The sequence below is a fragment of the Rousettus aegyptiacus genome, unplaced genomic scaffold, assembly GCF_014176215.1.
Source record: "Rousettus aegyptiacus isolate mRouAeg1 unplaced genomic scaffold, mRouAeg1.p scaffold_m13_p_3, whole genome shotgun sequence".
NCBI classification, from domain to species: domain Eukaryota; kingdom Metazoa; phylum Chordata; class Mammalia; order Chiroptera; family Pteropodidae; genus Rousettus; species Rousettus aegyptiacus.
Window position 1 is genome coordinate 10639555 of NW_023416306.1, and position 15787 is coordinate 10655341.

A 15787-nucleotide genomic window follows, 5' to 3' on the forward strand; every position below is an offset into this window, starting at 1 on the left:
ATCACCTCTGAAGACCTTTAAGTACTGATGTTCGAATCCCACCCCTGAGAGGTGCTGGTTGAATCGTTCTGCAGTACGTTGGGGGCATGGTGTTTTTGAAAGCTCCCCCGGTTTTTCTAAGGTGAAACCAGGGTGCAGGTCCACTGACTGATTTTTATGTGAAGCAGGTCCAGGAGGCGAAGTGCTAGTCATAGTGGCTAAGCTGAGTTTTAAACCCAGATACATCTGATTCCAAAGCCCATACTCTTAATATATGCCACCGCTTATAAATCGCCGGGAGATCTTATTAAAATGAAGATTCTGATTCAATAGGTCTGGAGTAGGACCTGAGATTTCCGGGAAGCGGCTCGCCGGTGGTCACTTTGCCGGTCTGCGGACCACACTGAGCAACAAGGGGGAAGCCATTGTCCTTCTGAGTGCAGGTTCCGTGTCTGGCTCACCCGCTGCGCTCCGTGAGTGTCAGTTCACTTCTTCAGAATCAGAGCGACAAGTCCTGAACTGTTAACGGCTTCGACTTTCAGTTCTAGGATGTTTTAACTTTTGCCCAAGTTGGACAGCAGTTCTCGCCTCCCCCCGACTCCCCACCTTGCTTTGAATTCCTTGAACAAAGAAACACTTTTTGGCTTTCCTGTATTCTTGATAGAAGTACACCACCTCACAGCCTTCTAGGACCGAAGAATCTAAGGAAAGATAAAATTCCTAAAATCTCTCACAACAAATGCATCTCACAATTTCAGTGGGTGAAAGGTCACAGAACAATTTGCAAGCAGTTACTGTGCAGGCTCCCTGAGCAGGGCTCCAAATGATAGAAAACCTAACTGCTGGTTTGGCTTGAGAATAATGAGACTAATTCCTTGCGTTCCCAAAGGAAATTTATCTGCCCTTTTCCTCGGCCAAGCCTGTTCCTGTCTTCCCTATCTGAATCTATGGTGTCTCCATCCTCCCAGTTTCAAAACATGAGATGCACCTCTGACTCCTTCCGCTCGCTTCTCTCCATGTTCCAATCCAACACCAAGTCCGGTCGAGTTCCTTCTGTAATCTCTCACATTTGCGACTTCCTCTTTTATCTCGCTGTCACTGTCCTAGCCTAGCCTGTTTTTGTTCCCCTGGCTGGATTAATAACACTGCTTCCTATTGGGTCTCTTACCTTCATCTTCCCCTCCAGTCTATCCTCCAGCTTGCTGCATGTGCCTCTGCTGCTCAGAAACCTTCAGGGGACTCCCAAATGGCATTTGGATGCTCCAAAACCTGGCCTTAGCCTAACGCATTTTTTCCCCACCATTACCTTAATGTTTCCTTATCATGTACCCTACAGTCTCCCAAATGTCATTCCTCAAGAGTGTTTTCCCAGTTCCAAATCTTCACTAGGCCACCGTCCATTCACCAAGAAATAATCCTCCCCCCATCTCTGCCCTCTAAAAAGTCAACCCATCTCTTAAGGCAAACACTAGTACTGTCTTCCTCAGGAAGTGTCCCCTTCCTACAGCCAGAAGTGATCTTTCCTGCCCCTTTGTTCCCATGACACGATATAACACGAGAGTTGAGCACAAGGGCTCTGGACTTGGGCTCTCTGGACCTGAATCCAGGCTCTGTCATTTAGTAGCTGTGTGACCCTAGGCAAGTCACTTCACCTTTCTGTACTTTATTTTCCTCATCTGTAAAATGGAGGGGCAAGAATAGCACCTACCTGCCGGGACGGCTCTGAAGACTTAATGAATTACACACACAAAATGCTGAGTACAGTGTCAATAAACGATAGCAGTTGTTAGAGCACCCTGTGTGAGTGACACACGCCATGGCACTGGGTGCGTCACATCTCCTCTGGTCCCAGTTGTGTCAGATCTGGGCTTCTATCTTATTAATATATCTATAGTTTAGTGTCCAGCACATGCCAGACATCCGGGAAACGATTACCTGTACACCAGGTTCATCTTTCCAGAGACCATTCAAACCCTCTCCTTGTTACAGAGCAAACAAATTAATTGTGTAGAAAAGGAGTAGTTCTTTGAGGTTAGGTAGCTGAAAAGTTTTGGGTATAGTAAAAGATGTATTTTATGCCCTGAAATGAATCATGACATTACTTGGTTTTTAAAAAGTACCAGTTGCATCTATGGCCATGCCACCCTGCACAAGCCGGATCCCGTCTGATCTCGGAAGCTAAGCAGGGTCTGGCCTGGTTAGTACTTGTATGGGAGACTACCTAGGAAGACCAGGTGCTGTAGGTATAAAATATAAAAAAAAAAAAAAAACAAGGGATTGTAAGCTGACAAGGTCCTTGCAATCTGTGAGGTCAATCAAGGGTTGCCTTGCCTAAAAAACAAAAAAAGTACTAGTTGCTTCTACCTGATGCAGGAAGGCTCAGTTTGGGGTCACGATGTCTTTGTGTGTCTTGATCATGTGTAATATGTGTCGTATGTAATTTCTTTTAATAAGACAGTAAAATATACATATTTATTTACTTTGAAAACAATAAGTTAGAATAGATTCAAGAGATTAGGGAGAGGTTACCTCAGGCTTCCTATCTGAGAAGTGGTCCATCTGGGAAACAAGTAGGAGTTGTCTGGTTCCAATGGCAATGGCCCACACTCTTGTCCTTTGAAGTCATTGAATTTCAGCCTCGAACGTGTGCTGGAGTCACCTGGAGACCTTCAAATGCTGACGTCAGGATCCTACCCCCAGGTATTCTGGTTTAATTGGTCTGCCGTGTGGCCTGGACATACAGATTTTGTAATAAATAATGTGACTTTTGCTCGTTTATACACGAGTATACTTTCTCAGTGGGAGAAAGAGGCAGTATAGTTGCAGCTGGTACTCGGTAAATTCACCGATGAACCCAGTTCATCGGGCAAATGTTTTACAGCCTCTTAGGTGCTCCTTACGTGCTAGGCACGAGTGATAAACAAGACAGGCAGGGCCTTGCCCTCATAGGGCTTCCAGGCCAGTGGTGGAGGCAATAACCTGGTAAATACAGACACGAGATGATTTCAGGTTGTGACGGTCCCACGAAGAAACCAAAAGGGCTTAATATGAAAGCAAAGAGCTAGGAGGCGAGGATGTGTTTAGGAGGTGAGGGCCCTGAAGCTGTCTCAGAGGAAGTGGTATTTGAGCTTCCTCCTGAAGGGTGGTGAAAAGGAGCCAGCCAGTTAAAGGCTGACAGAAGAGTGTCCCTGCCTGAGGGAACAGTAGGAGCCGAACCCAGAGGCAGGACGGGGCTCGGTGCTTCAGAAAGTCTGGCTGGAGTGTGGTCTCCGGGGTAGACCAGTACAGTTGTGGCTTACTTACTCCCGTCTCTAGCCTGCTGGGGACATTTGCTGACAGGTGTCCCATAGTGTGCTGGGCTAAGCCTGCCCTCCTCGGCGTGGCGGTCCGTTTCTCCAGAGTCTGACTCAGAGCCCTCCAGCTTCGTCTCCCACATAGTCCGCCTGCCACACTCGATCCAAACTGAACTCTCCTCTCTGCCACTTCGGTCATCTGGCCTTTCATTGTGCCATGTCCTCTGCCCCAAAGGTCTCCCCTACCTCTTGCTGGTGTGAACCCTTCTCTCAAGATGCCACTCCATGTCCCTCCGAGGTGAATGACATCCTCCTTGGTGTTCATGAGCCTCTTGTGCGTTATGGCTGTTGGATTCCATGAGCAAGAACCAAATCTCATTTCCCGTGGCATCCGCCCTTTCAGGGAACAGAGGCTGGGAGGTAGTCAGTGCTTGGTGATGATCTGCCGAATGAATGTCACACGACCGTTGGCCTCTCCAAAAGGGAGTAGCCTAGTTAAGCATTAAGTGTGTGTCACTCTGTGCAGAATAAACATGAGGGTGTTTTCAAAGGCAGGCTTGGGTTTCTCCTGCAGCGATTAGCACCACTGGAGAAAAAAAGGAGCCCTCAGGTATTTTTTTGTTTTTTTTTGTTGTTGTTGTTGTTTTTCGAAAAGATCCCAGAAATCTCTGTCACAGGCTCAGGAAAAATGCCATCTGTGTACTGAAAGGAGGATGCAGAAAAGGTCAGATTTGGCTACAGTAACGAGAAATATAATTGCACGCTGGTATTCCTTTAATTTGAGGGTTGAATGCAAATTAAGCAGACATGCCCTTTCTGGAAGCCTTGTTTTAATCCATTCTGCTGCTCTGATGGAAGAACGGAAGCTGAGAAGAAAATGATAGGAATGTTTCTCCCACTTGCCATCCGAAACGAAGGTGTCGGGTAATGTGACAGTAGTTCGATGTGCAGGGTTTATTTCTTTATTTATTTTGGTTGTCGAACTTGCAGCATCTTGGTGTTGCTGGGGTTGTTGTTTTCAAGGATCTGAGGTTCCTTGAATTTTCAAGAAAATTCTTTAGCATCTTCTCTTTCCTATCAGCGTGACAGCAGCAGGCACACCTGGAGGAGAAAGCTGGGGTCCCATTTCCGGCTCCATCTCTGACCTTGGTATGTGGCCTTGGCAAAACACTTTCTCCTCTGGGTCAGTTTCTTTAGCTATAAAATGAAGTATTGGAGCAAGATGGTATTTAGGCTCATTTGCATGCTAGGAGTTATGTGAAACATAGTTTCTCTACTTGCCGTCTTGCCGGGGGAGATGATGGAGTTTTGATGATTTTCTTGAGGTCGATCTAATTACCTGGGCAGTTCATTTTGGAAATTTCATTAAAATAAGAAGGGTACTTCGGACCTTTGTTTTAAATAAATGACTCACACTGACATTTGAAGGACATGACGTGGAAGAGGTTCAGGGATTTTGTCAGTCATTTCTCTCATTAGAAATTGTTTTGTGTAACTTTCTTGTTATGTGAGGCTGAGTTTGTTCAGAGGATTAATATCAAGGCTTCAACCTTAAACGTTAAAGAGGAACACTTTGGAGATCATTCCCTATTTGAACTGCCTTCCGACTGAGCCAAGTCCAGTCTGAAGCCTTTAGCCCTGATAGGTTCAGGCTGGCTGACACTGGAGGCTGGTGCAGCCTGGAGGGCCGAAGTCGGAGGGTTCATCTGTGGGAACAGCAGCACTCCGAATTTTGGAGGGGACCTGAGCATCAGAGGCCAAAAGGGTAGGATAAAATGAATCAGAGAGTGGTCACTAGACAAACATCTTAATAGAAATATCTGCAAAGGCTGTGAACAGGCAGTTTGCAGAAGAGAAAATCAGAATGTCCACTAAACACATGGAAAGTTCTCTAACCTCAGTAGCAGTCAGAACAATGCAAACTAAAGCCACGATGAGATGCCATTTTGCTAGCACAGCAAAAACATGAAAGGTGGATAATATCAAGTACTGACATGCACGTGAGGGGAAATGGGGATTCTCCTACCCTGCTGCTGGGAGTATAAACTGGTACATTGTGTTTGGAGGCCAATTTACTGCATCTATCAAAACAACACACGTGTACCGTTCCACACCTGGAAAAATCTATACTACAGAAGTGCTGATGCACGTATTTCAAAATGTATGCAAGGGATGTTCATTGTGCATTGCTTGGAAAAATGGACACACAGACAAATACAACCTAAGTGTCCATCACTAGTAGCAGAGCAGAGGAATGAGTTGTAATAGAGTCAAACAATGCAGTCCCGGGCAGCCAGTAAAAACTCTGGGTGACTCTCTGTTGACATGAAAAATTTGTGTGAGATATGGCTCTCCTGTATGTCAAATTATATGGTGATTATTTGTCCACGTGTTCACCTCTCTTTTTTGACTTGAGTTTCTCACAGATAGGAGCTGTGTGTATTTTATCTCTGGCAGAAGAGGAATAAAACCGTGGCCTTATTACCTGCAAAACCATGGGTCATTGTTTTGCTCCAGGCTGAGTTGTTGGCTCAGAGTTGGTGAACTGGATGACTGGAAATGGAGGTATGGGGAAGGACAGGAGAGAAAAGGGACAGCGAGGTGACCTGCCCAAAGCCACACGGCTCTCCGTTTACATGGCAAACAGGACCCAAATGGCCACTCTGTCTGGTGACCGACAGATGGTTCAGTCTATGGGACTGGAGAAACATACGTCACTTCTCTGAGGCTTAGCATCCTCCTCTGAGACAGAAGGGTAACAATGGCGTGGTTCTCGTTGGCTTGGTAACGAGGTGATCATACATCGCCTGGCATCACATAGGTCCGCAGTAAATGCGACCCCTTCGAGTTGCCAGGTGCACCTGGCAGTGGGGTTGAGAGACAAGCTGGACAGGCAGTGGAGCCGCGGCTGCCCAGAGGAGTGGGAGGAGGGCCGACGGGACGCACCGCCCACCGGCAGGCAGCCCCCAGCACGGTGCTCCCTGTGAGTCAGCTTTGGCCTAATTGGCCAACAATGGCGCTAATGAAAAGGCCATGTTCCCTGACAAAAGCACCCACCCAGCTCCCAAGCTTGGAGACAGCTGGAACCAGTCGGGTGGCTGTCATCTTTCGGGGAGACTCCAGCCAGCTGGTGAACTGGGGGTGCAGACGCCCTCTTGTGCGGAGTCTGAGCTCCTACGTATTGGCAAGCCCAGTGCCAGGAACCTAGCGGGGGACCAGACCAACTCACAGGATATCAGAATTGGGAAAGACCTTAGAGATCAATACATTCCTGTTACTTTCCAGATGGGGAAACTGAGGGCCACAGATGGGAGGGGCTTAGATGGTAGCACTGAGCCTGGAACATCTGACTCCCTACCCTGGAGTCCCTGCGGGGCGGCCACCAGATATGAAAAAGTCGTGCAGGGCTGGATGTGCGGTCGGCAGAGGGGAAGGGCTTGCCGGCAGGGGGAATGCCGCGAGCAGAGGTGTGGCACTGCGGAGACGCATCGTGGAACCCGATAACCACAGCTAATGTCTATTCGGTGCCTACTCTTGTCGGGCGCTGCTCCAAACGTGTGACATTGATCGGCCTATTTATTCTCACACCGATGCCATAAAATAGGTATTCTTGTTATCCCTATTTTGCTTTATTCCTCATGAGCTCATAAAGTCTATGATGTGTTCCCGGATCACACAGCTCGAGAATGACAGAACTGGGATTTAAACCTAATTTTGTCTGGCTCCAAAACCATAACTCTATTTTTTTTTTAATTTATTTTTTATTGAATTTATTGAGGTAACATTGGTTATATAAATTTCGGGTACGCATTATAATTTGATGTCTGCTTACTCCAACGCATGCTCATCACCCGAATTCCAGTTTCCTTCCATTACCATGTGTTTGACCCCTTTACCCAATTCGTCCTTCCCCTAACCCATCCCCTCTGGAAACCACCATTCTCTTGTCTGTATCTGTGAATTTGTTAGTTTGTTTGTTACTTTTTTTTGTTTTATATTCCATATATGAGTAAAATCATTCAGTTTTTGTCCTTTCCCATCTGACTTATTTTGCTTAGCATAATACCTTCAAGATCGATCCATGTTGTTGCAATGGCAATATTTCATCATTTTTATGGTGAGTGGTATTCCATTTTTATGTATACCACATCTTCTTTATCCATTCATCTGTCGGTAGACACTTGAGTTGTTTCCATGTCTTGGCTATTAAAACAATGTTTCAATGAACATAGGGATACATATATCTTTACAAACTAGTGTTTTCATATTTTTAGGGTCAAGAGAAGAGGAATCGCTGGATCATATGGTAGTTCTATTCTTAATTTTTAAAGGAACCTCCGTACTGTTCTCCATAGTGGCTGCACTATAACTCTTAGCTGGTCTCACCACCCCACACATAGATAATGCGTGTGGAAAAGCTTAACACTTAGTGAGCTTGCACAATGTGAATTGGCAGTTTCCATGATTCAGAGTCAAACTCACTTTTTTCAAATGACTGTTAAGCGCCTGGCATGTCCACTTGCATCACCTACCTGTGGGGTGTTAATTACTACTGTTACTACTACAGCGATTACCTCCTCCTTTGACCCCCGTGCCAGTTCTTCCAGGTAAGGATAAGGTGCCCACGTTTTCGTTGGGGACCTACGGTCCAGAGAAGTTAGGTGGCCGGCTGGAGGGCTGGAGACAGAGCGAGGCATCCGACTCAAAGAGATAAGCATAAAGGACCGCCGGCCAAGTCTGGGAGGTGGGGAGGGACGGGGCAGGACCAGGCACAGGGCAGCAGCCCCTTCCTGGCTTCCTGACAGCGCTATTGTTTGAAGCCCGTTCTTGGACATCCAGGAAATGGGCGACATCACTCCCAACAAAGGAGAGGAAGCTGCTTGAATGTTTCAGCTCCACCTCACGCGCTTGCCCTGGTGGGGCTGGAGATGGGACCCCAGCCAAGGCCACCGACCCCTCCGACCCCTCCGCTCAGCCAGGGCGCCTAACCCCCACCCTCCTGGCTGGCCCGCTCCCTCTCCTCTCTGCTGGGGCCAAATCTGAGCCCCTCAAGCCCTGAGCAGCAGACCTCCCTTCCCTAGGAGGCATGCCCCCAGCTCCACTGATACCCCTCTTTTTGAGGGCCTGCATCCCCTCAAATCCTGTTGGACACAACTCACCTTCCACCATACCCCATGGCGGGAGAGGAAGCTACTCCTTTAACCCAGCTCTGGCTCTGCCTCACAGGGCCTCAGTGTCCCGGTTTGTACAGAGGCAGAATTGGTCAGGTAAGGCTGGTCTGGGTCAACTCAAAGAGCTCTTCCCCCTTGGATGCTCTGGTATTCTTTCCTGCCCGGGTAAGGAGGAAGAACCGAAGTACCCTGGGCAGCAGCTGAGGCCCGAGGAAGAAGAGTTCCAGGGAGCAGAGCTGTCATCGAGAGTGGGACAGGGCAACCGGGTAAAGCAGAAATCGAAGGTGGTCTTTCTACCAGGCTCTGGGATCAGACAGGCCTGGGTTCAAATCCCAGTTCTGCCACGTCCTGGCTGTGTGACCTTGAGCAAGTCGCTCGTGAAATGCACTGCAGTGAGTACCTTGCAGAATGGCTGTGGGAATTAAATGGGGTCATGGGCATAAAAGGGGCATAAGGCACGTGGCAAGCACAGGATGCCTTTTCCCTCACCTCATTGACTTTTCCGGCAGGAATTGGACTGAGATAGAGAAACAGACACTGCAGCATCCTAAGTAAGAAACTCACGGCTCTGGTGGAGCTGGGAGAATAAAGACACTGTTCTATTTCCTGACTGTCCGAGATTGTGCATGAAGCAAGGCCCATCAGTGGGTGCGAGAGGCCTGTGCCTGGCATTCAGCAAGATCATAGGTCACTGTTGTCCAGGGTCATAATGTCCCATGAGTTGTCTTGATATAGAACAGAAGACACAGCCTGCGGGAGAAGGACATGCCCTTGGAGGGTCAACTGGTTCGTCTTCTAATCCAGAGCACAGTTAAGTAAGGCCCGGAGACGGCGAAAAACTCCCTCCTCTGATCACAGAGCCAGTCAGGGCTGGAACCCAGGCCTCCTGCCTCCTGAAGGCCCTGGGATCTGAGGCTCCCCCTTCACCCCCCAGCTCCAGCCCAGACTTGTCAGTGAGTGGAAGGCTGAGAGGCTCATCTGTTTGTGCTGGCAGAGAAAGGATGGTCCTGAACCCCATCCCTCCCAGAGAGCCTTTCTCCTGGGGCTCCCCAGCATTCCTGGCCTGGCCCACCCAGCAGGGGCCGATGACTTTGGCCTTTCTCTCCACCTGGCTGACCTCAGGCTCCTCTTCTGTCAAGTTGACATCTTGAAACCCTGTAAAGATGAGGGGTTGTTTTAGATCTTTAATTTTGGTAACAACATTAGCTGAGTACCTAATATGTGCCACGTCATTGCCCCAGACCCCACAGCATCTCATGGATGAGGACGTCGGGGTGCAGAGAAAGGAAGGATCTATTCAAGGCAACATAAGGTGCCAATCAATGGCTTATTCGAGATGAGAACTCCAGTCCCTGCTTCCAGTCCAGGAGAGCTCTCTCCCAAATACTACTGCTGCTGTCCCAGCCTGGCAACCCTGCCATGTTGGGTGGGGGAGGGGAGGACAACCAAGAGGAGCGGGAGGTTCGAACCCCTCCTTCCTCAGCCTCCCATCACTGGGAACAAATCTCCAGGAAGCCCAGCGGGTGGCCGGGTCCCAGCACTGATTGCAGGAGATGGCACGAAGGCCCGCGGTTGCCATGGCGACTTCCTGAATCCCAGCCACTGTTCCCGCTGAGGCTTTGGGAAGCGGAGACATACCTGGGCAGCTCCTGTGCCCCCGCTGGGCCTCTCCCACGGGGAGGACGGAGGCGGGGCGGGGCGGGGAACGTGGCGAATCCGCGGGCCATAGAATCCGCACCCTGTTGGCGCTCATCTCCAGCCCCAGGGCAAGCGCGTGAGACGGAGCTGAAATGTTCTATGATGGCAGCAGCAGGCATGTAGCCGGCGCACACACTCAGGCCCGGGATATGAAGATCCACGGCGTGGGGCGGGAGGGCGGGGGATGTTGCTGGGCGCAAACCTTCCCGACGGCGAGCGCAGCCTCTAGGGATGAGAACGAGCCAAGGAACCCAGGAATCCGGGAAGGGTGTTCTTGGCAGGGGGAAGGATGGCGGAGGTGCAGGGAGCAGGTCCGTGTTGCTGGGCAGGAGGATGAAGTTGGCAGGGCCAGGTCATGCATGGCTTTGCACGTCATTTCAAGGAGCCTGGGCCTTCACCTGGAGGCACTGCGGAGCCAGAGAGGGCGTTTGAGGCAGGGAGGTGGCTTGGTTGGATCTGAGATCCGGCCAATAGCCCAGGGAAGATGAGTCAAAGAGGAGAGAATGGAGTCAGGGAGGCCCATGTAGAGGCTGATCCTCCCTATCTGGCTCGTTCGTTTTCTTTTCTTTTCTTTTCTTTTCTTTTCTTTTCTTTTCTTTTCTTTTCTTTCTTTCTTTCTTTCTTTCTTTCTTTTTAAATTAGCATTTATACTTTCTAACACATGCCATTTACTTATTTATAATGTCTTTTGCTTATTGGCTGCTTTCTCCACTAGGATATCAGCTCACAAGAGCAGAGGGGTTTTTGTCTGCTTCATTCTCTGATGGAGATCAAGCATCAGGAAGAGCATCTGGTGCATAGGTACTCAATAACTGCCTGCTGAATGAATGAATGAAGCCTGGATGAGAGGCATGGCAGAAGGGATGGAGGGAGGTGTAAGGACTGAGAGATGTAAAAGGTGAAATGGTGAGTCGGATTAAGGTTGAGTGGGTCCATTTGTGGACTTGTGGCTGCGGCCGCCTCCGAGTTGGTGGGTGTCGTTGTCCCGGCAGGTGCTATTTTGGCTCAGGAATGAGGCTGTGAGGTGATTCCAGGTGGGATGCAGGACTCTGGGGCCGTGAAGAACTGGAGGACCAGATGGGGAAACTGAGATAAGCCGCACGTGCTGTGTGCTTGCTGGGCCTGAGTGCTCCGGGAGGGAGCCTTAGGGTCATCGTCACTCCTCTGGGGTTGGGGTCTGCAGCATCTTCTAGACCTCTGCTGTCCAACAGAAGCCTAACGCAGGCCACAGATGAGAGCCACGTATGTCATGTTAAATGTTCTACTAACGCATTATGAAAGTAAAAAGAGACAGGTGAAGTTAATTGAAGAGCATATTTTACTTATCCCAGAATGTCCACAATATTATCATTTCATCAGGTTACCGATATAAAGAATTATTAATGAACTATTTGATATTATTCTCTTGATATAAAGTCTTTAAAAACGGGCATGTATTCCACGCTGACAGCGCGCCTCAGCGTGGACCAGCCACATGTCCAGCGTTCAATAGCGACAGGTGGCCAGTGGTGACCGCGCTGGACAGCACAGCTATAGGGCCTGGAGCTGCCCACCAGTAGTGAGGTCCCGGGTGCGGCCGAGTCTGCAGAGGTGACTTGGGGACACCAGCGGATTAGGGCGGGGGGCAGGGGGGTGGGGGGAAGCAACCACATGAGTCAACACCCAGCTCTCTTTCAGCTGCTGTCTTCGGTTCTCACTCGATCACTCACTCACGCGACAGACTTTTGTTGAGGATTCACTATGTGTGAGCCATTGTGCAAGGGCTAGAACAGTGCCCTGGGCATGGAGCAGTGATTCCTATTATACTGCTGTTCCCATCGCCTGGATGAGGAAGCTGATGCACAGAGAAGTCAAGTGTCTTTCTGGGGGTTACACAGCTAGTAACCCTCTGAATCCCTGTCCCTGCCCATGTTGCAAGGACCACCTAGATATAAGAGAAGCCCCCAGGAGGGAGGAGGTTGGAATGCAGGTGGGATCCACAGAGGGACTACCCCGAGGAAGTCCATGCCTCTGGGCTCCACACCTCTCTGGAAACTGCTCCCCCTGCCAGCCGCCTCGCCCCCCACCTGTATTTCCTGATGAACCTGCATTTAGGCCAGCTCCTTCCTGGATCACACTTGGTCCTGCAACTCCACAGAAGGGACAGTGATTGGTGACCACCGTTGACCTGGTGACAGTTCCAGAGGTTGGACTGGGGCCAGTATGGGTGGCTCCAACCTGAGAGCACTCTTCTTAGTGCTCAAAGGTGTGGGTTGAAGTCCCGATGCCTTTTTAACTAGTTGGTGACCTCAGGGAAGAGACGTGGGCCCTAAGGCTTTGGGTCCTCCCTCCATAAATGAACAGACTAGCCTGCCCCCAAGGATGAGGCCACATGATGGCTTCAGAATCACGGTGTCCATAAGAAGGGTCACACAGGGCTTGGAAAGGGAGAGTTTTCTAAGAAATACGAACTCCTCTGAGTTTTGCTGAGAAACCCTGCATCGGTGGCCGGCAGTGGGGGGCCTGACAGGTTCCTTTGGAGAGCCAGCTCTGAAGCATGCGCCTGGGGTCTGGGCTCCACAGGTAAATCTGGCCCATGGGGCTCTTCCTTTGAGCTCTCCTTCATCCCGTCATTTACAAAGCATCTAGTGCCAGCGGACACCGAGAGAATTAAATAGCTCTTCTTTACAGATGAGGAAACTGAGGCACAGAAAGGTTTGGCAAATTGCCAGAGGTTACCCAGCCAGGAAGTGGCTGAGCTGGGCTTTGAGCCATTGCCTCTGGCCTCTGGCCAGCATGCCAAGGTGCCAAGGGCCATCACTCACAGCAGATGCCTGACGCATAGTCTGTGTCCCTCAGGGCTGGGGTCAGCCATGCAGCAAGACACTTGTGTGGGGCTGAGCACGGCCGGATTCACAGGTTGAAGACTGTTCCTCCTGGCTTCCGGACTCCGTGCCGTCCCCCACAGCCCCTTCCCTGGCCGCCTCCCTTCCTGGCCTGGTGCTAGGGGTGACCAGCGGGTGGGGTGGCATCCGGCTGGGGCTTGAGCTGTGAAGAGGGTGTCTGGGCAGAGACTGATGGCCTGTCAGTTGGCTGCCGGCACATCCTCAAATTCTTTGTCTCTATGCAGAACAGGGACTTGCAGGGGGTGGGGGCGGGGCACTGCAGAAGAGGAGGGGGTGGGGTGGCGAATTGTGGGGACTGGGACATGTCCACAGCTTGCCGCCTCTGCTCCTGCCTAGCCCTTAGGCTTGGTCTGGGGTATGTGTGCGTGTGTGTGTGTGTGTGTGATTGCCTGTGCGTTTGTGTGTTTGTGTCTGGAGGAGGGAGCCCCCTGTCTCCTGCTCCGGAGCCTGGCTCTGCTCCCCATTTGCTGGGGGACCTCGGGCAGGTCTCTTTCCCATTTCCTGTCCTGTGCCTCTGTTTCCCCATCCATACCACGGGTCTGTCCAGCAGCGACTTGCTGTTGTCTCTGTAAAGCTGAGCCGATTAGAACATTTGACCCTGAAATTCTGGAGGCCTTGGGGTTCTCCTGATGGGGGGAGCAGCAGGCGCCGAGTCTCAGAACTATCTGAGAGAGGCGCTGAGGGGGCTGCGGAGGTGAAACCCCTGACCCCACGAGCCTGCCAGTAAGGCAGAAGCTGCCCCTCCCCTGGCCTGGGCGCCCTGGCAGAGGGGCAGCCAGGGAGGAGCTGAGGACAGAGCTGTCAACTGTCTTAAAAAGAAACAGCGCCCAGCAGCACCTGGGCCACTTACATACACAGTACCGCCAAGTCACCTACCCGCCTTCCCCCCACAACGCAGAGCCATGGTCACAGAGCCCTGATCATATAGCCTTTCCTCAAACACATAGTCACATGCAGTCCCATCACCTAGCCAGAGCTGTGAAGCCACCCTCGGTCCTGTCACCTAGCTGTAGCTGTGAAGCCACACTCACCCCACCTAAGCTGGGCAGCCATGCTCAGCGCCAGGGTCTCATAGGGAGGGAGCCAGTACTGCACACGCCGTCACAGCCCACCCCACTCACACAGGCGTGTCTGCGGATAGACTTGTACACACACACACACACACACACACACACACACACACACACACCCTGCATGCGGGCCCCTTTGTGGGGGAGCCCACCCTGTGCCCAGCTCTTTGGAGAACTACATTGAATCCTCATAGACAGTGTCCAAGGAGTCTGCTCTGGGTGGGGCCGGCCACAGAGGAGCCCTCTTTGGGTCCCTGAGCCCCCCTTTTAATAAAAGGAGCTAGACGGACCGCTCCCTCAGCATTCCCCAGCATCCCCCATTCCCTAGCATCCCCAAAGCCACCCCAGCCTCAGCATCCAAAGCATTTGGCATCCTTTTTCTCAGCCGATGCCCCCTCTCGTTCTGCAGGGTAAGTGTAGCGAGCGCCTCACCGAGGGGCATTGCCCAGGGACAGAGCCAGGCGCTGTCAGAGGCAGGATTCTAACCCTGGGCAGTGGCCCCTCAAACCTGGTCTCTCCCCACCGCCCACTCTCCAACTGCCAGGGTGGGGCCCCCGCCTGGTGCCTCGTGCCCCTCCACCCCAGCACCCAAGGGCCTCCGTCACAAAGCCACTTGGCGGCGCTCGACGGGGCGTGGGAGCGCGCGCGCGCGCGCGCGCGCGGGGCCCCGCGCCTCCGGCCAAGATGTTCCCTCTCGGTGTGATTGACAAGCTCGAGTGCCGAGAAACAAAATTGTTTATGCGCTAATGAATAAGGCCCTGATTGCAAGATCCTGTTTGGAAAATTATAGTGCGGCGGCGGCGGCGGCCGCGGCGGCCCAATTACAGCCCGCGCTGCATATTCATTTCGTCTCTCCTTTGCATCGAGATGAACGGGCGGCCCCGCGCCCTGCAAAGGCAACGCCAAATTTAGTCCCAGGTTCCGCACTCCTCCGCGCCATTGTCTGCCCCGGGCCACCTGCCTCCTGCCGCCCTGATTGCCGCGAGCACGGAGGCCCAGAAAGTTCGTCCTACCCCCTCCTCCTCGCGCCCCTTCTCGCTGTCCTCTCCCTCCTTCCTGTCTCCCCGTCTCTCGCTCCTTTTCTCTCTTCCCGTCTCTATTTCTCGCCTGTGTCTCTCTTCCTCTTTTCTCTCCCCGTTCTCCGTGTGTGCGACACACTTCCTCGGACCTTCTCTAAGTCTCTTGTCTCCGTGTGTGCATCTCTCAGGTCTCGAGTGTAAAACACACGAGAGACTCTTCTCCGCCCGTACTCCCCTCCCTGCTCCAGCTGCAGAAATTCCCTGGGTTCCTGGGTCCTTGGGGACAATAGGAGCAGGGATAGGGACCTGCGTGCTCTGGGGAGGCTGTGGAGGTACGAGGTGGATCCCACTCCGGCCATGGCTTTGGAGATGGGGTGTCTTGGCCAGTCCTCCCAGCCAGGCTGCTTGGGAGAAAGGTCCCTGCCTGTCACTGCATCTCCTGCCGCCCTCCTGTGTCACCGACACACATCCCACAGCCCCCGGCGCCTGCCTGGCCCAGCTACGTGCTCTCCCGAGCACCTCTGTTCCAGGGTGTCCCTGTGATAACCGTGGGCAGGGGTACAGCACATCCTTCTGCAGGGGCCTGACCTGTAAGGCCTAGGCACTAGGGCGGAGTCGCCCTGGAGTCCTAGCGCCCAGTTCGGGACCAACCAGACTAACACATCTCCTCTG

General features: G+C 51.8%; 1 pseudogene; it reads left to right on the plus strand.

Moving 5' to 3' along the window:
• The first annotated feature begins 2106 nt into the window (after positions 1 to 2106).
• On the plus strand, positions 2107 to 2225 carry LOC118601289 (annotated as a pseudogene).
• The last annotated feature ends 13562 nt before the right edge of the window (positions 2226 to 15787 follow it).